Source organism: Molossus molossus, unplaced genomic scaffold (assembly GCF_014108415.1).
Source record: "Molossus molossus isolate mMolMol1 unplaced genomic scaffold, mMolMol1.p scaffold_m16_p_1, whole genome shotgun sequence".
Taxonomy (NCBI): domain Eukaryota; kingdom Metazoa; phylum Chordata; class Mammalia; order Chiroptera; family Molossidae; genus Molossus; species Molossus molossus.
In genome coordinates, this window is record NW_023425344.1 from 22,816,840 (window position 1) to 22,837,693 (window position 20,854).

A 20,854-nucleotide genomic window follows, 5' to 3' on the forward strand; every position below is an offset into this window, starting at 1 on the left:
GTCTCCATCGCAGTAGACGGGTCCCCATCTCCTTTCTCCGCTTTATTTTTCTCCGGAGCACTCATTACCTTTCAACACAACGCATACTTTATCTCATTACCTGAATCTTCCAGTGGGATATCAGCTCTGCAAAGGAAGGTATTTTTGTTCTATCTCTAGTATTTAGAACTGTGCCTCATGCACAACGAACACATTCAATATTGAGTCAATAAGTCAATTTTGAAAAAAACCGCTGATAGTCTTTTGCTCCATCTAAGGTTGACATGTAGTTCTCTTCTGCAATTTAAAGTTATATTAATGTTTTCAGAATTCTGTTGAACCTGCAACAAAACATGAAGTGTGTTTAAACATGATTTAACATTTCCAGTTGAGCACTAAACATTAAAATTAATTCAGGAACATTATCATCAAAGAACACTTATAATGGCCTGTTTAAAAGTTTATACATATTTATACATATTTATGTGTATATGTACTATATACACATGTAACATGTACATATGATAATATTACCATATATTTTATAATATAGCATAGTCATATTTTATATACATCTTAGTTATCCTATTAAATTTGGTAGCAATACTTAGCATCAGGAGAAATTATTCTTTTTTTTTTTTTATTTCTAAGTCCTTAAAATGAAATCTGAAGTAATTTTTATTGCAAATTGAATAATATTTTAAAAACTGAAATTAGTCCCCCATCAGAGAAAAAATGGCAGAAACATTGACATATTTATAATCTATTTTATAGTAAGGCATCCTCATTGGCATAAATAGAAAAGGTACCTTTGCTAAAGGCTACAAAATATTACATCTGAGTGCCTGAGAGGCAAGCACTGAAAATATCCACTTTTCCCCTGGAAAGAATGAAAAAATAATAAAACAATAAACTTAGGCTTTATATGATATTGTCTTTTGGCCCACTTGTGACTTTTGCCTTTTTAATCTCGATGTTATGTTTCCAGTATGCTGAGTTATGCTTGCAGGATCACTATTGATTTGAAGTCAATGGATAGCACTGTGGTGTTTTGAAGTAGGCTGGGTTTCTTCATCTCTGCCACATGGTTTTCCTACATGCTGTTACACTACACCAGATAAATGGCTTATAGAACTAAGCATCAAGTTTCTTTGATAAACCACAAGTCATAAAGTCAGGAACCCCCAACAAACTGAACTACTAGAGAGAGGATTCAAATCCTTGGACTGATGCATACACACAATGGAAACTACTCAGCCATAAGAAAAAGCAAAATACTATCATTTGCAACAACATAGGTGGACCTTGAGTGTATCATGCTAAGTGAAATGTCAGTCAGAAAAAAATTAAGAATCATATGATTTTACTAATTTGTGGGATCTAAAACTGAAAGTAACAAATGAACGAACAAGAAAGACAAAAATTTACAGATACAGACAACTGTATGGTGGTTACCAGAGGGAAGAGGAGGAGGGGGTGAGTAAAAGGTAAAGGGGGGGTCAAATATGTGGTGACATAATGTGACTTGACTTTGGTGGGCACACAATGCAATATACAGATCATGTATCATAAAAATGTACACTTGAAACTTATATAATCTTATTAATCAATGTCACCACAATACACTTGATAAAAAATATCCTTGGCCTCAAGTTATAAAGATATTTGTAAACTCTGTTATTCAATGCAACTTAAAAGTAACAAGAAACAGCAATGTAAATTGTTTATGCTATAATGCTTTGTATAATTCATTTGGGTTTTTCAAAGAATAGGTTAACATTTCTAATTATTTTCCCGAGGCAATCATTCCCCACTACAATATTCTTAAATCTTTCTTTCTGAGCTTATTTCCACTTTGAAAAATTTTAGTTATAATGTAATTGTATCATCCGATATGAACTGTCTGTAAACCATAATAGAGAGCATCGCTACTCCTGGATCCTGAATATAATTACACTTCATATCATATAATTTGCTTCAGGAAACCTTCCACATATAAAATCACCACCTGACTGACACACTCTTGAAGCACTATACATTCCTACTCATCTTTGGTGCTGTGGGAAGAAGTAAAGGGAAAATATAAAGTTTTCTGATGGCTTAGTTTTACACATTTGATGAGTCCTGTGGCTACTTAAAAATTTAGAACTTTTTTTTTTCATAAAGAGCTCCTCCCCACCCCCTGCAAGTTAAGATGTTCATCTGAACAATTGCAAATCGCAGTAATGGGTTAGTTCTGTAAGAAAATATGACATAAAGGGGCTGCACAGGATACATTTCCTGAGTGCCACACATATTCTTCCTGGTTTCCGGGCGTGGTTAACACAACATGGCCACAAGGCCGTGCCCTGGTGCCTAGACACCTGGTTAAACATTATCCTGGGTTCCTGTGAGGGTGGTGTGTGTTTGTTTATTTTTTTGGGGTGACATTGACATTTTTTTATTATAATTATTTTTAATCCTCACCCGAGGACATTTTTCTATTTTTTTGTGCAGATAGAGCGGGAGGGAGAGAGAGGAAGAGAGAGAGAGAAACATCGATGTGAAAAGGACACATTGAGTGGCTGCCACCTGCACCACCCAACCAGGGCCGGGGACAGACTGCAACCAAGGTACGTGCCCTTAGCGGGAACCGAACCCGGGTCTCTCTGGACTGCAGCCCGATGCTCTAACCAGCCAGGGCAACATTGACATTTAAATCAGTGGACTTTGAATAGATTACCCTCCGTAATATGGGGAGACCCAGTCAGGTGCAGGCCTTGGTAGAATGAAGACGCACCTCTCTAAAGCAAGAAGGAATGACGCCATCAGACTGCCTTTGAACCCTGACTGTGACCCTCCCGGGGCCCCAGTCTGCCGGCCTAACTCTCGAAGTGAGACCACTGAAGTCCCTCAAGCACAGGTGCCACATGCAAACACACAGAGTGCAGAAATCCAAGACCCAACCAGAATGTGCTCTGCAAGTTGTGGGTGGTCATGAAGTGTGGATACAGGTTCATCAGCGATAACAAATGGACTACTCTCCTGGGGGTATTTGACCAGGAGGGAGGCTGTGCACGTGTAGAAGCAAGAGGTCTGTGGGACATTTTGGTACCTTACCTTCGATTGTGCTATAAAGCTAAAATTTCTCTAAAAAAAAGGTAACAATTTTAAAAAGCGTGATGTGGCAAATGAAACAAAAAATAAATGTGCATACAATTTATTCTTAAAGAGCTGGGAAATGGGCAAATATTGCTTTCCTTACATTTCATATTATTTAGAGACAAAAACTTAAATGTTTAAACAATTTCAAAATATTTTGTCTGCATTATTTTTTTCAACTTGCATGTATCACCCGGTTGTTTAGAAGAGAACAGTTATATTTCCTATCACTGCTTTTGATCGTATCTCCTGCAGTTTTCCCATTTTGTCCTACAAATGTGGTAACTAAAACGGTTTTTGTTTCTTTGATATTTGTTTTTTCTCACTGATCAATAAAATTAAATATATACTGAAGATTAAAGTTTAAAGCATTATGTTTATTAATATTATTTTTTAAATTGATTTTAGGGAGAGAAGAAGGAAGAGGGAGAGAGAGATAGAAACATCGATGAGAGAGAACATCAATTGGCAGCCTCTTGCATGCCCTCCACTTGGGGTTCGGCCCACAACCTGATCATGTGCCCTGACCAGAACTGAACCAGCGACCTCTTGGTTCATGAATCAATGCTCAATCACTGAGCCACAGCGGCCGGGTACGTTTATTATTTTCAGAATAGAATTTCGATGATTATTCTTGCATAAGTAAACGACAGAATATAAATCAACAAGGTCTTCCTTTTGCAACAAGATTATAAGGCATGTGTTCAAGGTTGGCAAAGACTCTTCAGGCCTCTCTTATGCCTATTCTGTAAAACATCTTCCCAAAGACAAAAGTGCTTTCGTTTTAGCACCTCCTTAGGTTTATTTACAGGTCACAGGCATAGAAATGTCAATTAATTTTCCAATAGAAGAGTTTCTGGGGACTTGAATTCTTAAACAGTCTGACATTACTTAGATGGTTTACAAACCCTTACATTCTTTATACCTGAAGCAGAATTATGAGTTGCTGTCCTTCCCTCAGAGCTCCAGGCGAGAAGTGCCCGAGGCTCGGAGTTGTAGCGAATGCAGGAGGCACTGGCCTGTGATTCGGCACAAGTTCCTGGCTGTGTCTTTGTTGTCGGCTACAAAACAATGGGATGCATCTGCTCGGTGTCGGTGTTGCTGCTCTCCAGAGATTCTGACAGAGGTGAAGAAATAAATGGTTCGAGGTGGGACATAAAAGTGACTCTCCTGATGGCATAACTGTTTTATGGTTTTAACAGAGAACTATCTATATCCAGTTAATAGTCTCATTGTAGCTTGAGTTCCCTGCATTGTTGAACTAAACATAAAGAGCCCCTGAGAACAAAGCTGTGCATAAGGATGAGACTGTGCCTTTCATGTGAGCAGAGTCAGTCTGGTAGGCTGCGGACGCATTAGGTAAATTGACACTGCAACTGGTTGTGTTTCTATTGAAGACGAAGGAGACAACTCTGGAATGAAAATTCTATGAAATGCCGATGTGCTTCTGTTTTCTTTCTTTTTTCCAAGTAAGGCTGTGAAAGAGTGTACATTAAAACTGAATTATTTCCTCCAAATATTGAATCCTTTAAATTTAGGGTTCGCTTTCAGGCAATTGATAATTTTCTGGCAATTTTAAATCAAAAAGAGATTTAGTACCAAGTACTAAGAGGGTACAAAATCATTGAAAGTATATTACTCAAGGTTTCGGCCACACTTCCAGGAATGATTTCAGCTTCCAGATCAAGTGGTCTCTTCCACGACCACAGGCTCCATGGCACAGAAACAAACAGCTTCGCATCAGAGGCAGGATGACCCAGGAGCGTTGTCTCATCCTGATCGGGGTCAGCATGAGGAACACTTCAGGTTCCCCTCCCTGTTCCCTATTTCAGTTCTGAATTTATTTCATGTGAGTTTATTTCACTGACCAGTCCCAAAGAACTTATATGCATAAGTTCATAACCAATGGACATGGACAATAGCGTGGTGTAGGGTGGGGGGAGCGGGCAGGGTGTGATCAATAGGGAAGAAAAGGGGGATATAGGTAATACTTTCAACAATAAAGATAAATTTTTTAAAAGTGCATTTCCAGAAACCAGCTGCAAGGATATCTAAGAAACAGAAGTTGAAGATTTCAGCCTCTTTGTACATGGATGCATGCTAAAAGGAAATTCAAATGGATATTGAGCATCAGTACATATTACATATTTGTGACATCTTTAAGGATACATCTGTACAGGTTACTGTAAATTGAAATTATGTGTATAAGAGTCTGACTTCCATTTACTTATATGATTAAAGATGTGTTCCTATGGGAAACAGAAAAAATCAATATCATATGTATACTATATGGGAGAGAGAGTCCCTGTCGCTCTAATTTCCATAATGCTTTTATTTTTGAGTAAGTGTGATTATCTTGGGTCTTTATATAACTTACAGAACTAGGGAAAATCACTGCCTTGAATTTTTTGCTAAGTTCATTTTAATTGACTGAATGGTATTAAAGTTTTCATGGAAACAGTAACGGGGGCCTAGAACTTTAATTAAGCAAGATACAGTTTATTTGTAATTAAAAAAAATGTTATACTACAATATTCTTCCCCTCATCTATGATGGTATCCTTTAAGATCACCTCTCAGACTTAATAATCTGGTAGTAGGATTTACTAGTCTTAAAAATGCTGTTATAGTTGTAGTTTATTGCAGCAAAAGGACATTTTTAAATCAATAATGTGAAAGGTGCATGAGCTAAAGTCTAGAAAAACTAGGTGTCCCCAACCTGGGAACCATATAGGCATGCATTTTGTTCTCCCAGCAACTATGAGAGAGAACACATGTGAAGCGTTGCTGTATAATTGATTCCAGCTTCTCAGACAGCAGCCATGCCTTCCTACACACACACACACACACACACACACACAGAGCATTTACCATGCATCAAGCTTTATTATAAACTCATCCTTATAAACATGTCTGGTCAAATTGGCAGGGCACTGCCCAGACCTCAGGCATACAAAAACAAACAAACAAACAAACAAACAAACAAACTATTAAAAGCAGAATATTCAAAGCGCTTAGAGGTTATTATTTCCCAGAAGCCAGTCAAAGGCCAGTTCTGATGAAGGGCCCTCCTTTGACTATGCTGCTTTAGCGACACAGGTTTGCTGAGTTGACTCCTGACCACCATCCTTGATTAGTGTGGCTTTTCCCTCCAGGAGATCTGATGAGCCGTTCCTGGTCCAGAAGTTAAATGAAGCTGTTAAGCTGTGGAATCACCAGCATGTAATGTCCATTATTTCAAGAAATAGTCCATTTGATCTCGTTCTAAACTTTCATTTGTTTTCTTTAAAGTGACATTTTATCATGATTATATAATTTTGGCTGGAAGGTGGCTCACTTTTCCCTGAAGGATTCTTTGGCTTGCGTTTCCCAGTCTTGGAAACACACCCATCACCACTTGGTACAGTGTAATTGGATGTGGTCTGAGAAAGGCGACTGACAGGCTCGCATGTGCCAGGATCCTCAGATAACAACAAGCGATAGAAACCTCTCTGTTCAGGAGTGAGCTGTTGCTATTGGAATGAGTGATGGCTGAATTGGAATAATGTGGACATGTGGAGATTATTTGAATTTCCAAGCACGGAAGTCATACAACCGAATTAAGAAAGTGTCCTCCTCTGCCCATGAAGCAAAGGATTGGCTTTTATGATTTCCTTACACTGTTTAGAATCACAAAATTAACCCTTGAGAAAGGGAACATGAGATATACAATCAGAAACAAGATGAACATATAGCAAAATTTAAAGCTAAATTGTAGGGAGTCATTTAAGGACAGCTCTATCAAAGCAGTACCCACAAATAAAGAGAATTGGAGACTATCAGAGCAGCAGGTGCATTCTGTCTCCCTAAAAGGAGTGATAACAATGAAGTGCTAAGAATAGAAGACAAATTTATCCAGGATTAATGTGCTGACTTCTGTAGTTGTTTGATAATTCAAGTTTTGAATACAATATATATTACGTCTGTAAACATCACCTGAACATGGGGTAAATTCCTGGACTCACATTTGTTTCATCAGGTGAAATATTTGCAGATTGACATTCTATTCACTGAAGTACCACAAATGCCATGTGTGAAAACCTTAACTGTCCTCTGGGGCATGTGTTAGTTCCTATTGCTCCTGTAAAATTACCACAAAATTAGTGCCCCACACAATAAAAATATATTACCTTAAGTTTGGGAGGTTAGAAGATAATAATGCATCTCAATGAGTTAAAATCAAAGTGCGGGCAGGTCTGTGTTCTCTGTGGGGGTCGAGGAGAGAACCATTCCATGCCTTTTTCAGCTTCTGTAGGCTGCCCCCATTCCTTGGCTCTGGCCCATCTTCTTCCTATTTTCAGAACCAGCAATGTTGGGCAAAGGCCTGCTCATGTGGCAGCTCCTCAGGTTCCCCCTCTCCTGTCTGCCTCTTCCAATGTTAAGGATCATTGTGATTACATCTGGTCCCACACAAATCATCAAGAATAATCTCCCCATTTTAAGGTCAACTGATTAGCACCTTTAATTCCATCTATACCTTAGGTCATCTTCTGTTGTCACATAACTGAATACATCCATATATATCATGGCTCCAAAACACCTAAGCACCTTTGGGGACCATTATTTATGGACACCATTGGGGACCACTCTTCTGCCTACCATTGGATAATAGTTACATACCTCAAGATGGTGTTTAAAATGTACCTGGTAATATTTTAAGAACCTATGATACATTCTCCAATGCTCAGATTAAAAAAACAAAAACATTTAAATTCATAATGAGGCAATTTTTTTAAAGACTTCAGTATTTTGAATGTCTCAGAAGACTTTGAATGGAAGTTAGGCAAATCTAATTATTCCTTTCTCTGTACAAATATTGGTATAGACACGTTGACATAAAAGGTAGGCATCATTATGTTTGCAATGATGATTGCAAATCTTTGATTTGTTAGTGTACAATTAAATTATGAAAGCATGAAGATAATCAAACTACTAATAGTTTTGAAACAAAAAATAAAAATATCTGACTTCCATGAGTCAATATTTTTTTGTTAATTATTACTATTAACACCTTACTTCCATATGTAAATGGTATTAATTCCAGAAGAAAAACCCTTTTAAGAATGGATAATTCAAAATTTCAAGAAACTTTAACTTCATGCATTTATGAGTTCTGACAATTTGTCAACCTCCTTTATGCTGAAGGTACACAATGCTAATATTTGTCATGACATACACAGAAGAAAAGTGCTTAGTGCTACATTTTTTATATAATTTTAATATCATTTTTCAAGAGAGAGAAATTTGCAAGTTAAATGTGTAGAAGTGTAATCTCAATTTTTAAAAAGACATCCTCATTTTCCTAAATTAGATACATTTAATTAATTATGTCCAATATGGTTAGGGCAGAGGCAACATTTTTAAATGTAAATGCAATCACCAATATGTAAAACATAGTAAAAAATCTATATTTAAAAATGTTTCCTTAGCCATGAGCAATTTTTTAAGATTTCTGTTCAGACCTGATTAAGGTTTCTTTGGAAATTTAGAAATCTTAATACTCAAAGACACATAAAATTACCCCAGTGAATGCAAATGAAATCATTGCTAGTATGTTTCAGATTTGACCAAATTAACAGTTTTAGTGGATCAGCAAGTAAGCTGTTATTGGAAGTAAATGTTACTTGATTTTAATCAGAAATTGTTTTCTGGACTTCAGTTACTTTGAAAAGTAAATGCCTTTAAAGGCTGCATATTCTCTGTATTTATAAGCCTGTTTCTGTTTTGCTTGTTTTTTTAGAGTCCGCATGTAAGTAAAATCATATGGCATTTGTCTTCCTCTGTCTGCCTTATTTGACTCAGCAAAATGTCCTCTGGGTCCACCCATGTTGTTGCAAATAGCAAGATTTAACTCTTTTTCTTTTATTGCTGAATAATATTCCATTACATTTATTGATAGACAATTAGATTTCTTCCATAACTTGGCTAATGGAAATATTGCTGCAATAAACATATAGATTTATAGTTTGACAGTTGCCAGGTGGGAGATGGGTTGAAGAAATGAATGAAAAAGACAGAGGGATTAAGAAGTACAAATTGGTAGTTACAGAATCATCACTGGGATATAAAGAACAACATACAGCCCTGGCCGGTTTGGCTCAGCTGTTAGAGCGTCCACCTGCGGTCCGGAGAGACCCGGGTTCGGTTCCCGCTAAGGGCATGTACCTCGGTTGCAGTTTGTCCCCGGCCCTGGTTGGTCGTGCGGGTGGCAGCCACTCGATGTGTCCCTTTCACATCGAAGTTTCCCTCTCTCTCTCTTCCTCTCTCTCTCTCCCACTCTGTACAAAAAATGGAAAAATGTCCTCGGATGAGGATTAAAAAAAAAAAAAAAAGAATAACATACAGAATATAGTCATTAATATTGTAATAACTATGTATGATGTTAGATGGGGACTAAATTTATTGGGATGACCACTTAGTAAGTCATATATTGTCTAATCACTAGTTTGTACACCTGAAACTAATATAATATTGTATGTCCACTGTAATTTAAAAAATTGAAAAATATTTCAAGTCCAAAAAAAATAAAGGCAACACATTATAGGAAGATTTTTTTTTAAAACTTTAGTTTAATTATACATGTACATGTATGTTCCCAGAAATAAAACCTTCATTGATATCCTCAACATGTAAAAGATTATCAACCCTAAGAGTCCTTCCTACAGTACTCATGGAGTTGCTTATAGAGAATATGCCTAAAATATCCAGTCAAGGTAAAAGTGTGCATAGTCTATAACCCAGGAATAGGCATTGAAAATTGCAATCCCAGAGAAAGGTGGTGGCTTCTAATAGAACTTTAAAAGAGTGAAAAAGAGAGGGAAAGGGAACTAAAGGGTCACACCGCTGGAACAGATAAGTATACTGTATTCTATTCATGCAGTAAAATAGTAACTGAGGTCAAAATGAAAAAGCAAACTATAGCTATGCATATCAACCTAAGTAAATATAACAAATTTGGATGGCAAAAGCAAAGTTAAAATAAAAATTAAATGATAAAATGCAACCAGCACATATTAATCAAAGATACGTTAAAATACATTCATTGGGGATGAATTTTTTTTAAGCTTTAAAAAAAATTTTTTTTAATTGATTTTAGAGAGAGAGGAAGGGAGGAAGATAGACACATCAATGAGAGAGAATATCGATTGGCCGCCTCCTGCATGTCCCCCACTGGGGATCTGGCCCACAACCTGGGCATGTGCCCTGACCAGAAATAGAACTAGCAACCTCTTGGTGCGTGGGTTGATGCTCAACCAGTGAGCCACACCAGCTGGGCACATTAAGGATGAATTTAAATGTAGTAAAATGGAAAGATCTGCATGAAAATGCATGAGAGCGGTGGTTAGCTTCTGGAAGACCATCAACTTTGTGTGGGAAAGGGACATATAGGACTTAAATGTCTGTAATGTGTAGATTCTAATGCTGAGTGTTGGCTACTTTGAAGTTTTTTCTTCCAATTTTCTCAATACATTTTTGATTGCATAAATTATTTCATAAAACATCTTCCCTTGCACAAGTAGGATCTGCTAGTTCACGCTTTTATGTGGTGTCATTTTTCTGTGGATCATAACAAAACTCTGGAAAACAGAGTTAACTGATAATACGTTCCAAAGCCTTCAGCCTCAAGCAAGATCTGTAATGTACAGTCTTGGTGCAGCTCATAGAGTGATTTCTTTGAAAAACCAGACCATCCTCCATCTCCATCCTTAGGTACCGGTGAGGAAATGTGCCCAGCAGTACTGTTGCCAAATGGAGAAAAGTCTTGGGTGTTGGCTGTCCCTTCGCTTTCGGCAGTCTGTCCTCCCTGAGACAGACACAGGCCCTCCGCACACTGGAGCCTCTTCCTAATGCACCTGCAGTCAAGTAATTTGCACACAAAAAATTTCACTCAAATAAATGTGACATTGGAAATCAATAGCATAAATGATTCTTACCAGAGAGGTTGATCTGTTACGGAAAAGACTCAGACTGAACACCGGAGGAAGCGAAGAGGTTCCTTTATTCACGCATGCGGACCCAGGGGAGGCCGTCTCCAAATTCTGGGCCCCGAGTTGTAGGGCGCACCTAGCTTTATAGCCGGCTGGGCGGACATTCTGTAGATGCGAAAGAGCTGTAAGCAGCTTACAGAAGCAGGAAGCGAAAAGGTCTGGTTATCTCTAGGAAGCAAAAGGGTCTAGTTATCTCCTGGGTGCTTGCTTTTTCTAAAATAGCAACTTACTTCCTCTATCAAATTGAGGTTTTAGTAGACTCCTTCCCTAAATATCAACCTGTTATCACTTTCTGCAGTTATGCTGTCACTATATTACTCAATTCTTTGTGTCTCCCTGTCTTAGATCCATGTGAAAGATGTTTTATATCTCTAACTTATAGCAAACACGCTTAGTAAATATAAGTTGGAGATATATGTAAGAACCTATGGGATGAAATCATACAGCTTTTGTCCTTTTCTGTCTGGCATATTTCATTTAGCATAATTCTCTCAAGATCCATCCACGTTGCTGCGAATGGCAATATTTCATCATTTATGTCTTAGCAGTATTCTATTGTATATACCACATCTTCTTCATTCATTTATTCTTCAATGGACACTTAGGTTGTTCCCATGGCTACTGTAAATAGTGCTTCTGTGAAGAGAAGAGTATATATATCTTTTCAAATAAATGTTTTCTTATTTTGGAGGTAAATATCTAGAAGAGGAATTGCTGGGTCACAATGAGGAGATTTTGGGGGAGATTTTGCCTCCCAGGTCAGAAACTCCCAGCCCCATTTATAGAAATGCAAATTAGAAGCTCCTGGGAGAAGCACAGGTCAATTACATAATAAAAAAACAGGAAGGTTGGTTTCAGGCAAGAGGGGAACAGCGATTGATTGTATAGTTTCTTTTTCTGGGTTTGCAAAGGAATCTTATTTACTGTTAAAGGATATAGTTCTGGTGATTTTGACCTATTCCAATCAATATACCACTGGTTTCTGGGGCCAGAGAACAGGAGTCCTGAATGATTGGATTTGGGGGAGAAACCAACAGCAAGCATAGTGTTGCCCCAAGGGTGTTTCCCCTCCTCCTAACTAATAGTCTGAGAGAAGTTGAAATTATCGAAAAAGAGAAGCCACTAAGGCCCCTATAGATGACCTAGGGCTGAACTCAATCAGGCAGGAAACACAAGCTTTAAAATGTATGGATGTTGCTAAGGCAGAAGTTTTTGAAAGGACCAGTAAGAGACTAGTAAAGTATATATCTACGCCTAGATAGCAGAGCCCCATGGGCAACCCACTTGGGTCCCCTCCCTACGGCGGGGAGTCTGTCTATCTTTCAAATCAAATTTTTATTGCCTACCCATCGCCCATGAATTCATTCTTTAATTTTGGGAGACAACAAATCTGAACACTGCTGCATTGTTTCAATATAGTACTTTTATTAATATTATTTTTTAATCCATGCCTGAATATATGTTTTTCATTGATTCTAGAGTGAGAGAGAGAGAAACTGATGTGAGAAACATCCTTCTGTTGCCTCATGCACACACCCCAGCCAGGAACCCAACCCGAAACCTGGGTATGTGCCCTGACCAGGAATTGAACCCACAACCCTTTGTGTATGGAACAATGCTCTAAACACTGAGTCACACAGGCTAGAGTGATCATTTTATTCTTAATTTTTGAGAAACCTCCACACTGTCTTTCATAATGGCTAAACTGATTTATATTCCACAGCAGTATAGAAGGGTTCCCTTTTTTCCACATCATCTCCAACACTTGTTATTTCTTGTCTTTTTTTTTTTTTTTTTAATCCTCACCCGAGGACATTTTTTCTATTTTTTGTTCAGATAGAGTGTGGGAGGGAGAGAGAGAGAGAGAAACATCGATGTGAAAGACACATCGAGTGGCTACCACCCACACGACCCAACCAGGGCCGGGGACAAACTGCAACCGAGGTACGTGCCCTTAGCGGAAACCGAACCCGGGTCTCTCTGGACTGCAGGCCGACGCTCTAACCGCTGAGCCAAACCGGCCAGGGCTATTTCTTGTCTTTTTGATGATAGTTACTCTAACGGGTGTGAGAGGATATCTCGCGGTTTTGATTTGCATTTTTCTACTAACTAGTGATGTTGAGTAGCTTTTCTATGTATGTTGGCCATCTATTTATGTTGGAGAAGTGTTTGATTCCATTCATTTGTGGAATATAAAACAAAATATATGATGAAACTAACAAAACAAAGACAGACAAACTCACAGATATAGAGGGGAAGGGGGTGTAGGGAGGGGAAGTGGGTAAAGAGGGTCAGGTATATGGTAGCGGAAGGAAACTAGACTTTGGGTGATGAGCATGAAATAGAGTACCCACATGTGGAATTATAGTCCTATACACCTGAAAATGATATAATGTCATTAACCAATGTTACCTCAATAAATTTAACTTAAAAAAAAAAAAAACAAAACTAAAGAGAAACACACACCATGAAAACAAAACAAAAATCCTTGGGAAAAAGCTTGTCTACCTAGAGAATACTAGGTGATGAAACTTGATGTAGTAACTGGATTCTTTTTTTAAATATGTTTTTATTTATTTTTTTCAGAGAGAGAGAAAAGGAGAGGGAGATAGAAACATCGATGTGAGAGGGAAACATCGATCAGCTGCCTCCTGCACGCCCTCCATCGGGGATCAAGCCTACAACCGGGCCATGTGCCCTGATCGGGAATCGCACTGGGACCTCGCAGACCATGGGACAATGCTCAGTCCACTGAGTCACACCAGCCGGGCTAGATTCTATTTTTAGGTGAGCTTCCAAAGTAGGAATAAAGCTGTCTTCATTCATTTGGGCTGTGATGGCAGAATATCATATACTAGGTAGCTTATAAACAACTGAAATCAATTTTTCATAGTCCTGGAGGTTAGAAGTCCAAGATCATGATTCCAATAAGTTTGGCTTCCAGTCTAAACCCTGTTCTGCGCTACAGACTGCTGACTTCCCCCTGTGCCCTCACGGTGTGGAAATGGCAAGGGAACTCTGTGAGGTTTCTTTAATAGAAGTCTAATCCCATTCACCAGGGCTCCACCCTCATAACCTCAGCACAATCCAAAACCTCCACCTCCTAATACCATCACATTGAGCATTAGGATTTCAACATCTGAATTTTGTGGGAGACACAAACATTCAAACCATAGCAACATTCATGTAAAGATACCAGGAATGATGAACCTCATTATAGACTCACATACCATTGTTTCCCCCTGAAATGATTAGCTCAAACCCAGGGTCAATGTATCAGATACCTTTATAATCATCATGCAGTTACATGCATTACAGTGTATTTTCAATTTTAGATTGCATCTTAAAAATTATGGTGGATGCCTGGCCAGTGTGGCTTTGTGCTTGAGCATCAACCCCTGCACCAAGAGGTTGCTGGTTTGATTCCCGGTCAGGGCACTTGCCCAGGTTGTGGGCCAGATCCCCAGTGGGGGGCATGCAGGAGGCAGCCAATCGATGTTCTCTCTCATCAATGTGTCTATCTTTCTTCTTTCCTCTCTCTCTAAAATCAATAAAGAAAAAAAAATATGGTGGACATGACAAACCCTAATGATTAGGCTATTGTTATGAATAACTTGACAGCATAAAATACTTTATGTGGTAAACATTGTTTTAAATTCAATCTGCTTTAGCGCATAACTCTGTCAAGGCATAATTGATGTAGTAATAATACACTGTATTTTTTTTGGGTGTGTGTGTGTCATTAATCAAAGACACAAAGCAGTTTCACTAATAATAATAATAATAATATTTAATTTACTTGTACTTTAAGGCAGCAATTCAGTCAAGCAAAACAAAATATTGTCAAAGATTCTTTTCATGTTTTATTTGTGCTTGGTTATAAATACTTGAAAAAAGGAAATGAAAATGTATAGTAGAAATAGCCATTTTTTTATATAATGATATTTCAGAAAAATGGGATCTCTTTTTCCTCGTGAATCAACCAAGTTATAACTGACAATTAATTTAAAATTACTTTTCACTGTAGCATTGCTTTCTCAAGATAAATAAAATTCATGGCTGCATTATGTACAACACTCTACTTTCCTAAATTTCACAGGACAGAGAGAAAGTTTAATACATTGGCTAGGAAAGTCTTTCAATTGCATATCTCCCCAAAAGAAAAATCCAATTTCATAATCTAACAGCATTTTTGGAAAAACACAGCAATGATTTTTAAAAAACTCATCCTTGGATGACTACAGGCGCCCAAATTCCATCCTGAAAAGGCTATAGTACTTGTTCCTTGACATTTCCAAAGTTCATGTGATCCTGATAAATGATTAAAGGTTATCTCTAGAGTATATGGCTAATGACAGTTTTCCGAGTTTGCTACCCAGTTCAGAGGTAAGAAAGAATGTATTGTCTTAAGAATTGTTATTTTATTTTCCACTCACTCCCTTAAGTCATAATTTAAGCCATTCTTTATTCCCTAAGCTGATATAGAGTTCTGTGTACCCCAGGAAGCTATATCACTGATAGTGATATGAACACATAATTTGAACCTTAAGAAATCATATTATTTCTACCATTTCCTGTGATTTTGTTCCATCTGTATGGTATATTATTCCTTTATCACAAATCAAGAAAAAATAGAACCCAAGGCTCATCTTGTGTATACATATATATATGTAAGAATATATATATGTAAGAATATATATATATTCTTTTGTATAAGGGTTATATAAGCTATAAGTAATAAAATATTTCTACACCGAGATGCTTGCATTCTTAACATGTATTTTTATCCTAATCTAAGATTAAGTTTTATTTCTTACAAGCTCACTTCAAAAAATCATGACTAACACAGGTAAAGCTTATTTACTATTCCACACTTTAAACATAGTAACTATAGCTATAAATGCAAATGTGAATAAAATTTCTAAATTTTCTTTTATACCCCAAGGGGTGAAACAGTCCCTACTTTAGAAACCAGTAATCAAAATCTTGTCAATATGCAAGCATTAACTATTGAATTCATCCCTAGATTGCATGTTCTCCTGATTAATAATTAATACATGTTAATTCTCTTTACTTCTTTTATACTTTCATATTTGGAATTGTAAGACAAAGAGTATTTCTCTATAGCCCATGGAAATATTGAAGCAATATTTCTTTATATAGAAATTCAACAGGGCAGTTTTCTAAACTTTCTATACTCGGATAACAGCTTATATATTTTTTTTCCATTCTTGTTCTTTTTTTTTTTCGTACACTTTTCTTCTTGCTATGAGGTACACTTTTTAAATATTCCTCATTTGTAGATGATATGACTAAGGCACAGTGAAACCAATTGTACTGACCAATGAATGGCAGGACTACAACATACAAAAACCCTGGTGGAGAACAGTTGGGTACAGTTGGGTACATTGTGGTTTCCTCCATTAAAGAACTAATTCTACTTTGTGAAATGGGTATACCACCTGAGACACATTTGAATGAAGGCCTGTAAACAACGATGAGCTTCTGAGTCTAGTCTGAGACTGATCCCCTGCTCTAAGATGAAGTAGCTGGCTGATCTTGAATACTTATCTTTTCTTGCTTCAGTTCATTTATCAATAAAACAAGGTAATTATATTGATGATGCAAATGTATTGCGCCAATGAACGGAGCTGAAGCCACTACATTATCAATTACAGCTTCTCACAAACAGGTAGCATTCAATAAAGAAAAGTTCCTATTATAAATTGTTATGAAAAATGACCAGTTATAAGAGAGAATATAAACCTATGCTAAAGCCAATGTAGTGACACACAAAAGGTACAGTATATTCCATCTGGTCTGTTACTTATTTAACTGGCACATAGTATGTATTTTTTACTTAATTTATTTATTTTACATTCATGAATTAGATAAACAATTGCACTAGGTAATTTGTAAGATCTTACTAAACTGAAATGTTACATGAAATAAATAGGGGTTGATAGAAGGCCAGGTATTTGGGTCACATTTATTACCTCTAGTCAGGGTACATTTACAGTATTTCATAATAATGAAATATTTTTCCTTTTATTTATATAACTGGACTTTTTAAAACCATAAGTAGGGCCCTGGTCAATGTGGCTCAGTTAGTTGGGCATCGTCTTGTGCACAGAAAGGTTGCGGGTTCGATTCCTGTCAGGGCACATGCCTAGGTTACAGGCTGGATCCCTGCTAGGGGTCGAGCAGGAGGCAGCTGCTCAATGTTTCTCTCTCACATTGATGCTTCTCTTTCTCTCCCTTTTCCTTTCTCTCCCTCCAAAAATCAATTTAAAATATTTTCTAAAAATACACATACGGAAGTAGAGCTTTTTTTAAATTATAGTTTTTAATGATACTCTACAAAATCTTCCTAAGATTGGTCATAATTTATATCAGGATTATATATCATCACTGTTGCTCCTCCCCACGAAAATTGTATGAGATTGTAGGTATTAAGAAGACACAATAGGGGGTGGAGGAGAAAACCAGAGAAAGTGGTTTTTAATTGAGAGATTATAAGTGCGATTGTAGAGCATTTTATACCTTCAAGCTGCTGTGAACAGAAACATAAATGACGGCAGCAGGTTGCCTGAGCGACTACATTGTGCTAAGTATTGGAATAGACATCTGTCCTTTCAAATACATTGATGAGCCTGGTCGGTGTGGCTCAGTGGACTGAGCACCATCCCATGGACTGAGAGGTCCTGGTTCGATTTCCAATCAAGGCACATGCCCGGGTTTGGGGCTCAATCCCCAGTAAGGGGTGTGTGGGAGGCAGATGATGGATGTTTCTCTTTCATGTCGATGTTTTTATCTTCCTCTCCCTTTCGTTCTCTCTAAAAAATCAATAAAAACATATTTAAAAACTATGTTAATGAACCATTTTCAGCCCAAACCACCAATGACGTTTTAACAATAGCAAAATAAAATGAATCTTATTACAGCATAACAATTTGATTTTAAAAAATAAGAACCAATGAAAGAGCAGGAGCGCTTCTCTCACCCTGTGGGTAAAGGGTTAGTGCACTGAAGTGCGATATTTATTTATTTATTTTATTTGTTTTCTTTTATTGATTTGAGAGAGAGAGAGAAACATCAATGAGAGAGAACATCAATAGGCCGCCTCCTGCATGCCCCCCACTGGGGATCGGGCCCACAACCTGGGCATGTGTCCTGACTGGGAATCGAACCGGCGACCTCTTGGTGTGTGGTTTGACGCTCAACCACTGAGCCACACTGGCTGGGCTGAAGTGTACTATTTAATTACCTATTTTTATTTTGCCTTTTATTATTTTATTGTTCATGCTATACATGTTGCACTGGGCATAAAATTATATAGTCCATTTTAAGGTGCAGAAGCACTATTTTTCTGGCTGGTTTTCTGATACAGTGTATTTTGCCCTTGGTCATCACACCATGGGAAGGATTTTCGCCAATCAGTGCCAAATTTACAGCCCTTAAACTTGACCAGTGTCGTGTCATTAAACAGGGGTGTCTGTGTGTCTGCACTCAATTAGAAATCTTCCATGAGTTGCAGCCTCCTCCATTTGGTCACTCTGCTCGCCAAGATGAAGATATTGGCCCCGATTGCCAGTGTCTCAGCATACAAAGTACTCTGAACACTACACGAAAATTCTACTATGTCAGATCCTTTCGGAAAGAGAGAATACACCAATCTCCAGACGAGTCAAAAAGAGGTTGCAAGTGCACCCATAGCAGGAAGCATTAACTAAAAGTTTTATTTGTGAAATTTGAAGATGCTTGTTTGAAAGCTTTCACTAGAAAAAGATGGTTTGATACAGGGTTATTTTTTGTTTTCTTAATTTCAAAAGCAGAGAAAACAATACCTGAAACACCTTAAGTACATAGTATACATTGCTGACAATGCCGGGATTTTAAAGTTGCCTTTTAATTATTTAGAATGTCTGCATGTTAAGAAATCCCATTTAATTTAATAAATTATTTTTAAAATCAGAGATTCTTACTAGTCATTAGGTAACAACATTCTAATATCTCCTTGTTTTTCCCTATAAATAGGAAGACAGTGTAAGACAAATTAGCCAAATTCTAATGTTTCAGTATACAAACATGTTGTTTCTTTTTTTCTTCCTTTGTTTCTTTTTTTGTGTGTGTGGTATATGCCCCTAGCGGGAACCGAACCTGGGACTCTCTGGTCCAAAGGTCGATGCTCAACCCCTGAACCAAACTGGCCAGGGCCATATTGTTTCTTTTTAAATCATACTTATGCATAGCAATGGTACTCTTCCAAATGTGAATCATATATATTTATACATGTACACACACATACATATATATGTTATACACACACATATGCATATTTGTCTGTGTATGTTTATATATTTATGTATTTATTTTGAAAAAAAGAATTTATCAACGTACAAAATCCAGAAAAAATCTTGGCACATTTTCAACTTCTACCTCATTACAATACACTAATCATGACACATTAATATAAATATTGAAAAACTTATGTGAAAACATTTATTGGTATAGACATATGCACCCCTATTTTCATTGCACTATTATTCATGGTGGCCAAGACATGGAGACAAACAAAGTGCCCTTTGGTAGAGAACTGGATACAGAAGATATACAATGGATTACTGCTCAGCCAAAAGAAAACAAGAAATAATACCACTTGTGACAACATGGACGGACCTTAGAATAATATTAAGTGAAATGCATCAGTCAGAAAAAGCTGAGGACTATATGACTTCACTCATGTGTGGGATATAACATTGCAACTCGCAGACACAGGTAGCAGTGTGGTGGTGACCAGAGGCAAAGGGGCGGGGTGGGGGAGTTAAAAAGGAAAAATGTGTGGTGATGATTTGACTTTGGCTTGTAGATACACAATGCAATATGGTGGGGTGGGGGAGTTAAAAAGGAAAAATGTGTGGTGATGATTTGACTTTGGCTTGTAGATACACAACGCAATATACAGAACATGTAACATAGAAATCTACACTTGAAAGCTGTATAATCCTATTAACCAAGGTCATCCGAATAAATTTAAGTTTAAAAATCCTCATACTTTGATGGCAATAGATAGGAGAGGATATAATCATATCCATTCACGATTTTATCTTTAAGCACAGAACAAGGCCTGGGAAGTGATCAGTACTATTTGTTGAATGAAAATAATGACATAAATATTTACTCATTTATTTATTAAATAAATCTTTACCTAGAAACTACAATTTGAGAAGCATTAAACACAATGTTAATGATTCTGAGATGAAAATTCCTCTGCCCTCAATTAATGTCAAATCTAATGGAACAGAAACCTATTAATGCATAATAAAAATGTTACGTCATTATTGTCCTAATCCTCAAATACACCGAACAATTTTCTACCAATGCTCTGTGGGGAAACCCACACGTAGACCTTCAGCTGCTAACTGGAATAAGATATTTTCTGAATTGTTTACTGTTCAGAAACAGTCAAGCCCTAATAGCTCTCGTTTCTATTAGCCTAGAATGTTACACCAAGTGCAATTCTGTAATCATGTTCCCAGGCCAAGCATCTATTCTTCTAACATTCATCTTTTCTTCCTTTACATGTTTGCCTCTCTACTGATTCATTTCACTGTGCTTTAGGAACTCTTCTTTGGAAGACTCAAATTAAAAAAAAAAAAAATTTCTTCACAGAATGTCCATTGCACCGTCTTTAAGTGGAATCAGACG